The sequence below is a fragment of the Phascolarctos cinereus genome, unplaced genomic scaffold (assembly GCF_003287225.1).
Source record: "Phascolarctos cinereus isolate Bilbo 61053 unplaced genomic scaffold, phaCin_HiC Scaffold_7;HRSCAF=346, whole genome shotgun sequence".
Classification (NCBI taxonomy): domain Eukaryota; kingdom Metazoa; phylum Chordata; class Mammalia; order Diprotodontia; family Phascolarctidae; genus Phascolarctos; species Phascolarctos cinereus.
In genome coordinates, this window is record NW_027556180.1 from 176,656,184 (window position 1) to 176,667,861 (window position 11,678).

Here is an 11,678-nt window from a genome sequence, read left to right on the forward strand (position 1 = left end):
TGAAGCCAAATTTATCAGTGAAATTTTAACATCTACATTAATGTATTATGAGCATAGTCTTAAATTCACATAAATGTGTATGTGTATATTTGCGTCAAATTAGATAATATGAGTTAAATATTTCGAAAAGCATAACCACATAGGCCCTGACTTACAAAATTGTGATTTAGAAACAGCACATACGTAGGGGCATCTTCCCCCCTCCTCCTTTCTCATGCAGTCTACCCCACCTTCTCTGCTATAAGAGATCCCAATATCACTGCAGTGAGAGCTGTTAAAGAAAAATGCTTCAGACTTTTAGAGAACCTGTGAGTTCAGAGGTGGAGGAGAGGAAGAAAGTAATATAAAACAGGGATGGTTAAAAAGGAAGAAGGTAGGGGCAGCTAGGTAGCGCAGTGGATAGAGCACTGGCCCTGGATTCAGAAGGACCTGAGTTCAAATCTGACCTCGGACACATAACACTTACTAGCTGTGTGACCCTTGGGCAAGTCACTTAACCCCAACTGCCTCATCAAAAAGCAAAAAAAAAAAATGGAAGAAGGTAATATAAAACAGGGATGGTTAAAATGGAGCTGACATAAGGAAGAGGGGAGCAGATATCCAAGCAGAGGTCTCCCTGCCCAAAAATATCCCTCCCCTTCCTATATAAATATACACTGCTTGAATTATTTAAATTGACTATTAAACTGCTTGAAATTTGAAGAGGTAAAGATTCATCCAGGTTAATATGCTTCCTCTCTTTTGAAAATGTAGATATCAGGGGCAGTTAGGTAGTGCAGTGGATAGAACACTGGCCCTGGAGTCAGGAGGACCTGAGTTCAAATCCAGCCTCAGACACATAACTCTCACTAGCTGTGTGACCCTGGGCAAGTCACTTAGCCCCACTGCCTAGCCAAAAAAAAAAAAGTAGATATCACTGGGAGGATTAGTGGATCTTGAGACAGTTACAGCTTAGCATATTAATTTAACTAGACTGATTCCCTCCTCACATCCAGCTAAAACTGTATTCTTTAAGAGAAAGAGCATATTTTTTTTTGGAGACAGGGAAGTAATTTTGGAGCATGGAACAATTTATAGAATAAAGGAAAAACCAGCTTTTCCCCAAATCCAAAGTAGGAATGTTCCAATGGGGAGTTTAGGGCCACAAGAAAACAATGAGATCCCTGGGGAGGAGGTGATAAGAGATTAGAGAAGGGTATAGAGAAGAGTACAGAAAGTGATACAGGAAGATGTAAGAGGAAGACCTAATTTATTTTCAAACATTTTCTATACTAGGTAAGAGAAAGGAGTTATTATCTTTTTCCATTTTTTTGTTTGTTTGTTTGTTTTGTTTTTTTGTCCTGCAGACCCAGAATTCAGGCTGGTACTATAGGTAAGGTAGTTCATTTACATGATGGATTAACTGGATTTGTGTGAACTACATAGAAATCTGACCACTATTTATGACATTGTTTCTCTGAGAGAACCAATTTACAAATGGACCTCTTGAAACTTTGAGTAGTTACCTGAAGTGCAATTCAATTCAATTATTGTGCCTACTTTATATGAGCCACTCTGGGGATACAATGACAAAAAATCAAACAGTTCTTGTCCTTGATGAGCTTACATTCTACTGGGGGAGGGGGTGCAACACATACACACAAAAATACTACAGAAAATTTTGAGGAGGAAAAAACATTCACCTCTTTTTGCAGGTTCGAGAAATCAGGAAAAATTTCACTTAGAGAAGCACTTGAGCTGCTCCTTAGAGAAAGCTAGGGATTCTAAGAGGTTGTGGAACAGGTATATTGTTATTCAACCTTAACCAAAGCCATCACAAGGTGATGTCTTGACCTGTGCATGAATTGGATTTAAGTGAGGCAGAGTTGCACAAAAATAATCAGCCTTACTCTTCCTGGGTTATCAAAATTCAGTGGCAGACACTTTCTAGCTATGTGAACCTAGGCAAGTCACTTTACCCTGTTTGCCTCAGTTTTCTCATCTGTAAAATGAGCTGAAGAAGGAAATGGAAACCCCAGATGGGGTCATGTAGAATTGGACATGCCTGAAAAAAAAAATGACTGAACAACAAAATGGGGTCGGGGTGAGGGAGTGGTGAGCATCCTTATTGTCCTCATTACAGAGATTTTAGCATCAAGCTTACCCAGCTGGGGAAGAGGATTCTAAGAGGTAGAATTGTGAAATGGGTGCGTTGTTGTTCATCTTTGTTTAGACCAATGACATCACGTTGTTATGCCTTAAGTTGCCCCAGTGAACTGGGTTTAGGTGAAGCAGAGTTGCGCAAAATCATCAGCCTCACTCTCTCTTCCTGGGTCATCGAAGTCCAATGGCAGGACAAAAGTCAAGATGACTGGTGATGACCCAGGGTACAGTGGATGAACTTGGCATCTTCGATGTCTGACCAAGCTCAAGCTGTTTGTTGTTGTTGTTGTTGTTCTTGTTGTTGTTTTTGTTGTTGTTTCTAGCGAGGCAACTGGGGTTAAGCGACTTGCCCAGAGTCACACAGCTAGGAAGTGTCATGTATCTGAGGCCGGATTTGAGCTCAGGTCCTCCTGACTCCAGAGCCGGTGTGCTATCCACTGTGCCACCTAGCTGCCCCTTGACCAAGCTCTAAACTCTCCAGAGTGCCTGCTTCAACTGCCTTAATGGCAGTTGGGACAAATTTATTTCATCTGCCCATTCCACCCAGGGAAGTCTTCATATGTTTGGAGTAGACATCCCCCAACTCACTGTTTGTATTACAGACATGGGGGACAACCTGCTCATAGGCACACAGAGTTGGGAGATGGAATGCTGAGTTCGGGCAACAGCTGGTAGACCACTTTGGCTTGTACGTGGGATAGGGCACTCTCCACCTCTCATGCAAGTCTGTCCCTTGTATATGGACCACATCCACTCCAAACCCATAGACAAGTCTAAGTTGATAGGCTTATATCCACTATCATCCAGAAGATATAATTAGCTAAAAACCAAAAGCATTTGATGAAATGGCGTGGTAAAAAGAATAGTAACAGAACATTTCCCCCAATAAACCCAGGACATGTTCTCCCACAATTATAAACAATGTTCATGAGAAGATTGGACACAGAAAGGGAACACATGGGACTGAGGCACACCTTAGGGAAATGACACACAGCTATAGGGACACGGATGTCTTCTGGTGAAGTATCCTCAAGCTATTCATATCATTATTACATCATGATTCTCATCCAATCCAATCCCTGCTCTTCTAGTATGGAATAGTTTACCAGGCTACTATAGCCTCTGTGAGGCATTTCTTCTGGCTGGTTTCTCGTGTGCTCACTATTTCATGTTGCTTTGCTGGTCAGAGACAAGTAAAGCTTGGCTAGGCACAAGGTTGTTGAACTTCTCTTTGTTTCCAGCTTCTGGCTGACGCAGGAGTTGTCAGCTGGGATGCAGTCTCTTCCTTGGGGAGAATATGTAGTCTCTGTAATCACTCCTTTAGCTTAAAGCACGGAGGGTTTTTTTTTAATATATATATATGGTTGTTAGAAAGAAGCCCTAACATACTCTAACACCATTGAACTAGAGAGATAAAAAATCCCTTGGTGACTTTTTTCTCATAGTGAGAGATCTGTGTATCTCAGCTAGCCTGAGGCTAGAACCAACTTACCTCTCTAGAAAGATTCCTCTCCCCGGTTGCCGTGCTCTTTGGGAAAAAAAAAAAAAGCAGAGTTATCCCTGGCTCATTCATGCCTTTAAACTTAAGTCTATTTTTTTCACTTGTATTTTCTGGTCACCAAAGGCAGGGTCTTTTTCAAGTATCTTTGTCAGACTTGGGGTCAGAAAGTCCATGTAACTTTCTGCTTGTTGTAGAGACTTCCTACCAACAGAATATCAAAGGAGAGTCCTTAGTTTTTCAACCGCAAACCTCATTTTCTCTCCCATTTTAATGAGTGGAAAAGGAAGAAGTATGGGAATAAATTAAGCCTACAGAGCAAGGTCACTGTTTTCCTCCTGCCTAACTATATTCCTGGTATTTCATATATCAAATGTGGCTGGCAAAAAGCTTACCTTATATATGAGTATGTAGGTCTCAATAAGCCTGACCTGAATTAGAGTGCATAAAGAAAAAAACGTAAAATTAATTATTAATTTAGCAGCTATGTGGATGATGGATTAAAGATGATGGGGAGTGCTTATTAGGAGACTATTGCAACGGTCTAGGTAAGAAGTGATGAGATTTTGAATAAGGACAGAGGATAGGAGATAGAGGTAAGAGATGTGAAGATTAGACTTGGTAAGATTTGCCAACTGATTGCATATAAAGGATTAAGAAGACAAAAGGGTCAAAGATGATTCCAAAATCTCACAACTTGGTGACTGGGAAGATGGAATATCCCTCAATAGAAATAGGAAATTTTGAAGGGGGTAGAAGGGGCAGACAAAGTAATGAGTTCTGTTTTGGACTTAGTGAATTTGAGATGCCTATGAAATTATCATATGGATATGCCCAACAGGCAGTTATTAGGGTTGGTTATATAGATTTAGGAGTCATCTTCACAGAGACGATCACTGAACACCTGAAAGCTAATGAGCTTATCAAGAAAGGGAGCATAGAAAGAGAAATGATGAAGGCCGAGGGCGTGCCTTAAGGGAGACTCACACACTTAGGAAGAAGAGGGTTGATGATACAGCAAAGATTGAGAGAGAGCAGCCAGCTAGGCAGGAAGATAACCAAGATTTTGTAGTGTCATAGAAGCCAAGGAAGACAAAAATATGAAAGAGAAAGGGCTTCAGGCAGGTCAAAGAGAAGTAAGTCTGAGAAAAGGTCATTGGATGTAGCAATTAGGAGATGTTGATTACCTTGGAAAGAGCAGCTTCTCTCTCTAGTGAGGTCAGAAGCCAAAATACAAGGGGTTTGGGAGTAGAAAGTGAGGAAACAGGCAAATAATACAGATTTTTTTTTTAGGAGCTTGGGTAATGAGGAGAAATATAGGAAGATATCTTGACGGGATCAGTTGAAGGAGTACAAACCACATATGTATAGTATATTTTAGATTTTACAGGACAGTCTTGATTTCAAGAAAATAAAAGATAGGATCATAGGTTTATATCTGGAAAGGGCTTTAGAAATCAACTGGTCCAAACTGTGCTTTTTAAAAATGAGTAAAAAGGCTCCACAGAGGTTAAATGATTTGACTAAGGCAAGTGACAGAACTAGGATTTGAACCCAAGTACTCTCATGGGTCTTTGCATATACAATTTCTCTTCTTAGACTATATGTCTTGATTTTGGGTTCAAATAATATGGTTATCGAAAATTTCCACCCACCTCCCAGTGAGGAATTGAGAAACATGGAGACAAACATAAAATTGGAAAGGAGACATAATAATCCTTTTCCCTTCAGGGGAGAACATGAGACTAGAAGGTAATAATCAGTTCAGCTCTATAAGTAGGTCAAAGGCTAGTATATACTAGAAGTAAATCAAGCTGAAGTCTGTTCAAAGTGAGAAGACAAAAACTAGAGACAAGAAATAGATAATCTCTTGTGGGACATTGGGAGGATTAGGGACATTCCTTGGGTCAGTTTTTCTTTCTGAGACCCCTAATTTTCTGGAGATTTTCCTTGGGTTTGGGGACTTCAGGCCACTGGAACCTCTGGGGTCTTTCTCAATTTTTCTATTACTGTTGTTCCTCTCTTCCTCACCCTCTCTCTCTCTTTTTCCTCCCTCTCCTTCTTCTTGCTGCTCTCCCTATCCTCTTTCCATTCTGCTTCCTTTGCCTTCCTTTGTCTGTATTCTAGTTCACCCCAAGCTCCAGGAAAGTATAATTTCATCCATCTCTTTTTTTGTTTTAGGATTCAAATTCCCCATGCAAAGTAGTTAAATGGCAGATTGGCAGGTTTGTCTTTGAGCTAAAATCCCTCCAAAGCAATTTACGTGTATTTTAATTCTAGCTATTAGATTAGAACATTTCATTTGTTTCCATGGAGTAAATTATGAGTTATTGCTATACTTTACCAAGATACATTCTCAAAAATTTCAAAAGATTCTTGAGTACACAAGGCTTTTGGAACATGTATAAGTAACATACCCCTTCTCAGAGGTCAGGTTTTTTTTTATTAGCAGACATGAGACAGTAGGACTCTATAAGAGCACTGATTTATGGGAGTTAAGCTTCTATTGAGGGTAGAAACTGTTGACAGAAGAAACTGCTAAAAGCCCATATCAGAAAGAGCTACTGACAACAACAGCTGCTAGGAGCCACTGAAGGGAGCCCTTGCCAATAGGAGCATCCACGGGGGAATGGCTGTGACCAAGAGCAAATGCCAAATACCAGCACTGGGAGCATCAGCCAGAGTGCCAGCTGGAGAGATCTGCCTCAGAGCTGTCTAGAACTCTCTTCACCATCCTCACATGAGCTGCTCCTGAGGGAAAGGGGTATCAGTCTCCATTGTCTACCGACTATCTAGGGAGATAAGAGTTTATTCAGTGAGAGAGAGAATAATAATTGTCAGGGAATCTGATAGAGTTAAAATTCAGGAACAAATGGTGATCCTCTAAAAAAAAAGAAAGAAAGAAAAATAGAAGAAAAAAGAGAGTGTGGAAGAGAGGAATCAAAAGGAAGAAAGCAAAAATAGAAAGAAAGCAAGAGAAATAGAAAGCTGGGAAAAAGAAAGGAAGGGAGAGAAAGAAAGGGGGACAGAAAGAAGGGAGAAAAGGAAAGAAGGAAGGAAGGAAGGAAGGAAGAAAGAAAGAAAGAAAGAAAGAAAGAAGAAAGGAAGAAAGAAAGAGAAATAGAGAGAAAGCTAGGAAAAAGAAAGGAAGGGAGAGAAAGAAATGGACAGAGAGAAAGAAGGGAGAAAAGGAAAGAAGGGAGAAAAGGAAGGAAGAAGAAAGAAAGAAAAAGAAAGAAAGAAATAGACAGAAAGTTAGGAAAAAGAAAGAAAGGAAGGGAGAGAAAGAAGGGAGGAAAGGAAAGAAGGAAGGAAGGAAGGAAGGAAGAAAGAAAGAAAGAAAGAAAGAAAGAAAGAAAGAAAGAAAGAAAGAAACAAAGAAAGAAAGAAGGTAAGAAAGAAAGAAAAGAGAAAGAAAGAAAGGAAGGAAGGGAGGGAGGGGGAGGGAAGAAAGGAAGGAAAAGAAAAAAGGAAAAGAGAGAGATTGATAGTTGCTCTTTGGGGTATGTTTTCTTTTCCTCCATCTTTGAGGAAAGGTGTGGTCATCCAGGTAAGGTGAAAGAGATGAAAAGAGCTTGATTTGTAACCTAGCCCTCAAATTCCCAGTGATACATATGAACCAGCAAAAAGGTTTTACACACACACACACACACACACACACACACACACACACACACACAGATGCGTAGACAGACATCCCAGATATGTCAGTCTGGTCTCTGGGTAGAAAAATATTTAAATTTCTCTAACTTTATGAATTACTGGATCTCTCTTCAGATAAGCAAAATTAACAGAACTCTAATAAGTAGGAAATATTTATGGTGCTGTTATCTTCTAGCTCCCTTAAAGCAAAGTGGTCAAAACCTGGATATCTCACAAGTGTCTTTATTGGATTTCAATGTTTCATTTATCACGTTTGTCACAATTATAAGGAACCAAGAAGCAGGGCAGGTAGGTGGTACAGTGGATTGAGCACCAGGCCTGAAGTCAGGAAGATCTGAGTTCCAATCTGATCTCAGACATCTCTTAGCTGTGTGACCTTCGACAAGTCACTTCTCCCTGTTTGCCTCAGTTCCTCATCTGCAAAATGAGCTGGAGAAGGAAATGGCAAAACACTTCAGTGCCCAGAAAACCCAAAATGGGTTTGTAAAGAGTCAGACATCACTGAAAAAGCCTCAACAACAACAACAGGCGGTTAATTTGTTTTAAGAGAGTTTCTAATATAGTTTAGAAAGGTTTCCATAAAAACAAATGGTCAAAATGCTAAAATTTAGGCGCTTAAAGGGGATGGCATCCTATTATACGTTTTCCCATTTATCTCATTGTACTGAACAATTCATCATCTGGCTGATGCTGAACTGATGAAAAATGCTAGCTGATTGAATATGGTGCTCTTGCAATCGTAGATCTAGAGCTGGACCATCTGGGCTAACTCCCTCATTTTAAAGGTGAAGAAATTGAACGCCAGGGAGGTTAAGTGATATAGTTATCCCTTCCACATCATGGGGGGTGAGGGCATGGAGCCCCCCGTGATCTGGAAAATCCACATAAAATTTTTTGGCCCTCCTTTTATACCAGAGAAGTCTGAATTATTCTGGTATTAAAAGATAAAATATATTGATATTATACAATACTTTACATATATTTTATGCATTTCTGGGTTTCTAAACTTTTTCTGTCTTGTCTGCTGGCCTTTGTGTGTCATCTCTGGCTTCTGCAAAACTCCCCCCAAAATTCCCATTTAATTTCTTATGCCAAACCGAGATATATATTGAAACCACAATGGGGAAAGGGATAACTGTATTTACACAAGATCACACAGGTAGAAATCATCGGAGATGGGATTTGAACGGAGGTCCTCTGGCTCCTGGAACACATCTCTTTCCACTATACTGTGTTACTCTCCAGGACGGATGTTCCAGCTTCTACAGGTTCTGTCTCGAGTGATTAGTGGAAATTTCTACACCTTGCTATTCACATGTACTTTTTTAAAAATGAATTTTATTGATATCTTCTGTTTTTACATCACCTAAATTTACTGCTGTGTCCTTTCCCTGCTCCAACCCAGAGAGTCAGCAATGAATGAATGAAGGAAGCATTTATTAAGGGCTTACTATATGCCAACCACTGTGCTATGCACCAGGGATACAAATAAGAAAGCAGGACAATCCCAACGTTCCAGCTGCAAATCAGATAGAAAGCTCCCATGGTCCTTCAAGTGCAGAAGCAAAACCTCTTTACTGTCATTTCCACTGATAAAAATAATATCGTTTTCTAAAGTTTAACCATGTGACAATTCCAAGGACATGGTGACAGATACTTTCTTTTTTCAGATCTTCCAAAGCTGTGGCTGTAGCACCTGCAGAAGCAGTTGCCAGACTGTATCTCCACAGGGGTTGCTTCCCAGGGTGATGGCTGAGGACATTGGGCTAGAAGGACTGCTATTTCCAAAGCTCATGCTTTCAAGGTCCAGGTCTGTCTTCATCAGCGTCTGAGGGGAGACTCGATCCAGGTGGTGGTGGTTGGATTTTCCTGGCACATGCTGCCTCCTATCTCTTCCTCAGGGTGCCCTGCCCCTTCAGGTAAGCTGTCTTGCCTACCTGCCCTGTGGGTGGTAGGTGTTTGGCAGTCCATGAGGGTGGGTAGTCCCTTCTTCATAGGAGCTGCTTCCCTGGATGATGACTGGAAGCAGGACCGGTGATTTGGAGGAGTGCTGCCACTCCCAGGGCTCCTATGCCCATCCTGTAAATATTCAACATAAAAAATAAATATTTCAAAGAAAAAATGTGTGTGTGTGTGTGTGTGTGTGTGTGTGTGTGAGAAACAAAACCAATACATCAAAAAAAATCTGACAATATATGCAATTTTTCACAATCACCCCATGGACTCTTTCCACTTCCCCACCCCATCACCTCATCAAAGGAGTGAAGGAAGACGTATCTTCTTATATCTCTTCTTTGAAGTTATGTTCTTTGCAATTTTACAACATTCATTGCCGATTATTTTGTGGTTGGTCTTTCCATTTATGCTGCTGTAATTACTGGCTATGTTGTTTTCTTGCCTCTGTTCACTTCATTTTCTAGACACATTTTCTGAAAATCCAATTGACTTGGAGTCAGAGGACTCTGAATTCCACTTGTGGTTTTGCCACTTAATAGCTATGTCCCCTTTGACAACTCATTTTACTGGTGTGAGCTTCACTTCAACCCACTGTAGAATAACTGCAGATAGATGGCCCGATAGATAGAGCACTGGGCCTGGATGCGGGAAACCCTGAGTTCAAATGCAAACTCAGATGTATACTAGCAAATCACTTAGCCTCTCTCAGCCTCAGTTTCCCCCTCTCTAAAATGGGAGTAATTATAGTACCAACATACCAGAATTGTTATGAAGTGAGTTGCAAACCCAAAATTAACAATATAAATGCTGGCTGTTATTATTATTAGAGTAAGGTTAATATGTGTCCCCTGCCTGTCTCACAGGATTGTTGTATCAAATGATGTCATGTGTAAAAAGCACTTTTTAATCATAACATGTACTAAAATTTAAGCAATTATCATCATCCTTATCATCAATTAATTATCTTCATGATTATCATATTATTATTAATGATGGTGGTTGTAGCAGCAGCAGCAGCAGTAGTAGTAGTAATAGTAGTAGTAGTAGTAATGGTAGTAGTAGTAGTAGCAGTTGTAGTAGCAGTAGTAGTAGTAGTAGTAGTAGTAGTAATGGTAGTAGTAGTAGTAGCAGTTATAGTAGCAGTAGTAGTAGTAGTAGTAGTAGTAGTAGTAGTAGTAGTAGTAATGGTAGTAGTAGTAGTAGCAGTTATAGTAGTAGTAGTAGTAGTAGTAGTAGTAGTGGTAGTGGTAGTGGTAGTAGTGGTAGTGGTAGTGGTAGTAGTAAACCTGTGACTCAGTCAAAGCAACTGACAGAGGCTGGTAAAAACTTAAGATGTTAACTGGGCCCTCTACGAATTCTTTCTAACAGTACTCTGCCATTCATTCTTTCATCATTCTCAAGGTTGGGGGACTTTCACTTGACAACTGGGTAGAGAATAAAATGCAATCCTTTCATTAATTCTCAGACTCTGATGATTCCACCAAACCGCTTCTTGGATTTTTCCCATAGCCTCTCAGGTCTCAGGATCACTTAGCACTAGGCACTGTTCTTGAAGCATTTAATGCTCCTTCTCATAAAACAACAAGTTTCTTCATTCTTCAGCATCATCTGAGACTCAGCAAGCATTTCTACACTGGCAAAAGGATCCAAACTTTGGCATGTTTAAGAAATAGTTGTGGCTAGCTTACAAAGTTGCTTCTTTCTAGAAAAGCAGTACAAAGCAGAAGAGTACAATGATGGGAGAGTGGGAATGAGGAAAAGAGGAAGGTTTAAAAGGAGAGGCAATTTCTATGGTCAGTGTCTACACTATCCTGGAAATCAGTGTATTATAATTGTCATAAAGCAGCCAGCAGATGGTGCTGCATCACTAAACTCCAGGGTTCATGCCCTTTTGATGCCACCAAACTCTTTGTCCTCAGAAACAACAACAAAAAATAGATTACTGTTTCCATATTGAAAAAACGCAGGTATACATTGACTTTCATTGACTAGACAGGTCTGGAGTTCTTGAGTGGTTGTGGGCATGCTGGGTTTGTAGATGTTTTGAAAATGACAACATAACCATGGTTTTCAGAGGAATTCCCTCAGAACATAATACACATGTTTGATCTCCCCATTGGACTGGACATTCAAGGTCCTGAATGCTCCCAAAGGACACAGGCATGTCATAGTGGTCAATTCTGGTCCTAAGAAGTAAGTTGAGCTAAGAGAAGCTTCTTCATGTTGCCCTCCACGCCACTATTTCAGTAACTATCACCTTCTTTTCTATGTTGTTGAGTGAATTCATTCTTTCAACAACTATTTCTTAAACACATATTGTTTCTAGAACACTGTGCTTGACATCAGGGGAGACACAAAGTTTAGATGAAACAATGTCCACGTGCTCATGGAGTTTACAGTTTAATGATAAGGGGATAAG

General features: G+C 40.2%; 1 pseudogene; it reads left to right on the top strand.

Moving 5' to 3' along the window:
• Nucleotides 1-4,616, top strand: part of LOC110209235 (macrophage-capping protein pseudogene) — a 52,327-nt pseudogene extending 47,711 nt beyond the window's left edge.
• The last annotated feature ends 7,062 nt before the right edge of the window (nt 4,617-11,678 follow it).